The sequence below is a fragment of the Pituophis catenifer genome, unplaced genomic scaffold (assembly GCF_029215685.1).
Source record: "Pituophis catenifer annectens isolate HBS135680 unplaced genomic scaffold, rPitCat1.0.hap2 SCAF_10, whole genome shotgun sequence".
Taxonomy (NCBI): Eukaryota; Metazoa; Chordata; class Lepidosauria; order Squamata; family Colubridae; genus Pituophis; species Pituophis catenifer.
Window position 1 is genome coordinate 7,121,009 of NW_027256890.1, and position 5,076 is coordinate 7,126,084.

Genomic DNA, 5,076 nt, shown 5'->3' on the forward strand with positions numbered 1-5,076 from the left:
GAGATAGTTCTTTAAGTGACTATTGCTTCGTTTCATGACCTTTCTTGCCACAGCTGTTGAAAGATAGTAGTGTTCCAATATTTGAGGGGCTGCCACAAAGAAGAGGGGATCAACTTATTTTCCAAAATACTTGAGGGCAGGGCAAGAAGCAACGGATGGAAACTAATCAAAGAGAGAAGCAACCTGGAATTGAGGAAGAATTTCCTAACAGTGAAGACTGAGCAGGGGGTTGAACTAGAAGACCTCCAAAGTCCCTTCCAACTCTGTCATTCTGTTATTCTGTTATGGTCCAACTTTCACAGCCATACACTGCAACTGGGGAAAAGCCTCTGCTTTTGAGTAAGCTATCTAGATTTGCCACCGAGATATAATTTCTCCCTTTTCTGCCGTTTCCCCCTTCTCAGCAGAGAAGGCAGCTGACACACTGAGCTCGGGGAATTCGCTGCAGCCACCCCAGTCTGATTTCTAATTACCCTGCTGGATGCACAATTACATATTTCCTGGGGGATGCTCATTATACAAGGTCTACACGGCTGCACTGCAATCAGGCGTATTTGTTGCTTGGGGCATTGGGGGAAGAAACAGAGCAGGCACGGTAGACCTTCTCACGCCTTCTGGAAGGCAAAGTTTTATTCAGTCTGAAGAGACTGAGGTTGCAGTAGCTTCCTGAGCACGAAGGCAAGCTGCCTTTAAATCAGGTCAGTGGATTTCTCTGGTGGCTTCCAGAATGTTCACCTCGAGTAGGGCTGTTGAGATTTTGTGCATTCTAGAACCTAGATCTTTTAACATTTTAAAATGGAATGAGTTTTACATGTCCAGAGCAGCTGGTGGACCAAGTCTTCTCCAACAATTTCTCAGCTGGGAATTGAAGTGGCTGTTGAGACTTTGTGGTCACCAGCAGAAGTAGGTCCATTCTAGAACCTAGATCCGTGATGGCAAACCTATGGCACGCGTGCCAGAGGTGGCATGCAGAGCCCTCTCTGTGGGCATGCGTGCTGTCACCAGTTGCTCTTCTGGTTTCTGTTTTTTGTCTTGCCATCAGGTGCTTTGGAGAACAGGTGGACCTCTTCTTCTTTGTGGCAGCCCCTCAAATACTGGAAGACTGCTATCTTAGCTTGCCTTTGCTGTGGTGGTCACCCCCTGGTTAATTTTACCTCCTCTACTTCCAAACAACAACAAAAGACCTTTGAAACATCTGAACTCCCAGGTGGTGCCTTGCCTCTGAGTAGAAATTGAGTACCTGTCTACGAAACGGGGCAGGGAGAGGGTTTGCTTCAGTAGTGGGTTTCACTTAGCTTCTCTACCAGTTTGGAACTGTGAGCGTGCGCTCATGCGCAGAGTGTCGGTGATGACATCCGGGCAGGTGGGCGGAGCCTCCTGCCGCCACTACCTGTTTGCGCGAACCAGGGTGAACCGGTAGAAACCCACCACTGGTTTGCTTGATAGATACCTTATTTTTCTCTCTTTTTCTCTGCCTTCTAGTGTGAGATAAGTCACAAAGCAGGCAGCATCTCCCCACCCCACCATCCCAAAAAAATCACATGAGGTGTCATCCAAAAACCGTCGCAATCTCCTTGGTTTTGCCTCGATAATAGAGGCTGAACAGTAACGATCTCTAGATGTCAAAGAAAGATGACTTTGGTTGGGTGATAGAAGAGGAGAGAAGCCGAGATAACACTGTCAAAGGATCGAAAGAAATAAAAGAGATTATACTTGAGCCCTGGAAAGAAATAACGTTGTACGATAAGAGCGATAAACTCTTTGATTCTACATGGAGTAGTCTTTGTGGAAGTCCATTTCCTAACTTGACCTACTACTACCCCACCCAACTTTGAAGCAAGGCAGGATTAAGAGTTGATCCTGGGCAAACCGCGGTGATAGGAGGACCGGAGTTATCGAATGACACCCCCATTACAAAGCCCTATTCAGTTTAGGGTTGAAGAGGCTTAGTGCCACACCCCTGCGGAGTCTTAACCTACGTGCTGGCTCTTCATCTACTTAGCAGGATGGCTGCAAACATGATAGAATGGGCAATTGGGAGTGGAAGAGGAGGCCAGGTCAGGGAGCCCGTTTGGTCTAGTGGTTAATGCACCAGGCTGGAAATTGGGAGATTGAGAGTTCAGGTCTTGCCTTAGCCGGGAAAGCCAGTTGGGTGACTTTGGGCCAATCACTAGGAGATGGTGAGTTCTAGTCCTGCCTTAGGCCTGAAAGCCAGCTGGGTGACTTTGGGCCAATCACCAGGAGACTGGGAGTTCTAGTCCTGCCTTAGGTCTGAAAGCCAGCTGGGTGACTTTGGGCCAATCACTAGGAGATGGTGAGTTCTAGTCCTGCCTTAGGCATGAAAGTCAGCCAGATGGCTTTGGGCCAATCCTTCTTTCTCAGCCCAGTCCACCTCTCAGGGTTGTTATTCTGGGGAAAAGAGGAAGAAGAAGGTGTGTGTTGGATATGTTGGCTGCCTTGAGTTATTTGCAAAAATAATAAAGGTGGGATACAAATAAACAATTAAAACAAATAATTAGGGTGAGGTACGTCAGTTGTCTTTTTTCCTGGAGTCTCCAGATACATTGGAAGCCTGCTAGCTATCATGTCATCCCAAGCCTTCACTTCATTAGGTTAAATCTAGTTCCTTCAGCTTGTTCGTCATATGACTTAGCCTCCAGACCCCTTAGCATCTTTGCTGTTCTTCTCTGCATCATTTCTTTTCATCTCTTCTTTCTCCTCCTCCTCCTGATTCTCTTCCTTCTCATCTCCCTCCTCCTCCTTCTCTTGCTCCTCCTCCTTTTCTTTTCTTCCTCCTCCTCTTCCTCCTCTTTTCCCTCCTCCTTCTTCTTCTCTTCCTCCTCCTCTGCCTCTTCTTTCTCCTCTTTCTCTTCTTGCTCCACTTCCTGCTCATCCTGATCCTCCTCCTCCTCCTCTTCCCCCTCCTCCTCCTTCTTCTCTTCTTCCTCTTCCTCCTTGTGATCCTCCCTCTTCTCGTCTCCCTCCTCCTCTTCCTCCTCCTCCTCTTTTCTTCCTCCTCCTCTTCATGATACTCCTTCGTCTCCTCTTCCTCCTTCTTTTCCTCCTCCTCTTCCTGATCCTCCTCCTCTTCTCCCTCCTCCTTCTTCTTCTCTTCCTTCTCCTCTTCCACCTCTTCTTCCTCCTCTTTCTCTTCCTCCACTTCCTCCTCATTCTGATCCTCCTTCTTCTTCTCTTCTCCCTCCTCTTCCTTCTTTTCTTTCTCCTCTTCGTGTGTCCCCCTCCTCCTCCTCCTCCTCTCTTCTCCTGTCTTCTCCTCTTCTTCCTCCTCCTTTTCCTCCTCCTGATCCTCCTCCTCCTCTCCTCTCCCTCCTCCTTTTTTTCTTCTCTCTCCTCTTTCTCTTCTTGCTCCACTTCCTTCTTATCCTGATCTTCCTCCTTCTTCTCTTCTCCTTTTCCTTCTCCACCTCTTCTCATTCCTCCTCCTTCTCTTCTTTCTCCTCCTTTTCCTCCTCCTGATCCTCCTCCTCCTTCTCTTCTCCCTATTTCTTCTTCTCTTCCTCCTCTTCTTTTGCCTCCTCTTCCTCTTCTTGCTCCACTTCCTCTTCATCCTGATCCTCCTGGTTCTTCTCTTCTTTCTCCTCCTCTTCTTGATTCCCTCTTCTCCTTCTCCTCTTCCTCTTCCTCCTCCTCCTCCTCCTGTCCTATGTACCAGAGAAGCCACACACTTTAGGTCAGAGGTCAAACAAGCACCGGAGGCTAAACTAATTATTGTGATTTGCTCTTCTTTTGTAATTAATCGCGGGAAAGCTTAAGGCTGTGAGCTGCTTCCACAAAAGTAAAGCTGAAGGACCAATTAATTAAAACAGCAGGGTTTAATGAGGACCCTTTCACTTCCTTCGTGTGTGTGTGTGTGTGTGTGTGTGTGTGTGTGTGTGTGTGTGTGTGTGTTTTGGTAGCATTGTCAAGAAAACAACCCTGCACTTCCCCACTGCCTTGATAAGATGGCACAAGAAACAGATCTCCACGTTGTTGCGTTTTAACCGCTCGACACGGGGAACAAAAGCTCTGGAGCACAAAGCAATTTGTAGGGATTAAAAGCCAATGAACGTGGACCGTGTTAAGCAGACGGGTAAGACACACGTGCGCGTATTCAGCTCAATTATCCATCGGAGACGGAAATCCCATTCAAATGAGAAATGTTGGCAGTCCTGCTCGGTGGAGGTGGCATCCTGAAAAAGACAATCTGGGAATTCAGCAGTAAAAAAAAAAGCTGAACGGAGAGATTTGCAAGCCGACAAACTTACATCGGTGGTGTTGGAGAAGAAGAAGAATGACGACATGGCCTTCCAAAATTGTAGGTGACCTCAGGTGCAGGTTGTGATGGCATAAAAGAAGGATTAGGGGGTGACTTGATAGCAGTCTTCCAATATTTGAGGGGCTACCAGAAAGAAGAGGGGGGGAGGGTCAACCTATTCTCCAAAGCACCTGAAGAAGGAATGGAATGGAATGGAATGGAATGGAATGGAATGGAATGGAATGGAATGGAATGGAATGGAATGGAATGGAATGGAATAAAAGAAGTAGAATAGAACAGAATAGAACAGAATAGAATAGAACAGAACAGAACAGAATGAAAGAAGTAGAATAGAGTGGAATGGAATGGAATAGAATAATAGAATTGAATAGAACAGAACAGAACAGAACAGGAATAGAATAGAATAGAATAGAATAGAATAGAATAGAATAGAATAGAATAGAATAGAATAGAATAGAATAGAATAGAATAAGAGAAGTAGAACAGAACAGAACAGAACAGGAATAGAATAGAATAGAATAGAATAAGAGAAGTAGAACAGAACAGAACAGAACAGAACAGAACAGAATAGCAGAGTTGGAAGGGACCTTGGAGGTCTTCTAGTCCAACCCCCTGCTCAGGCAGGAAACATTATACCATCCCAGTCAAACGGTTGTCCAATCTCTTCTTAAAATCCACCAGTGTTGGATCACTTACAACTTCTGGAGGCAAGCTGTTCCACGGACTGATTGTTCTCACTGTCAAGAAAATTTCTCCATATTTTCTGGATTGAATCTCTCCTTGTTCACTTTCCAGCCATT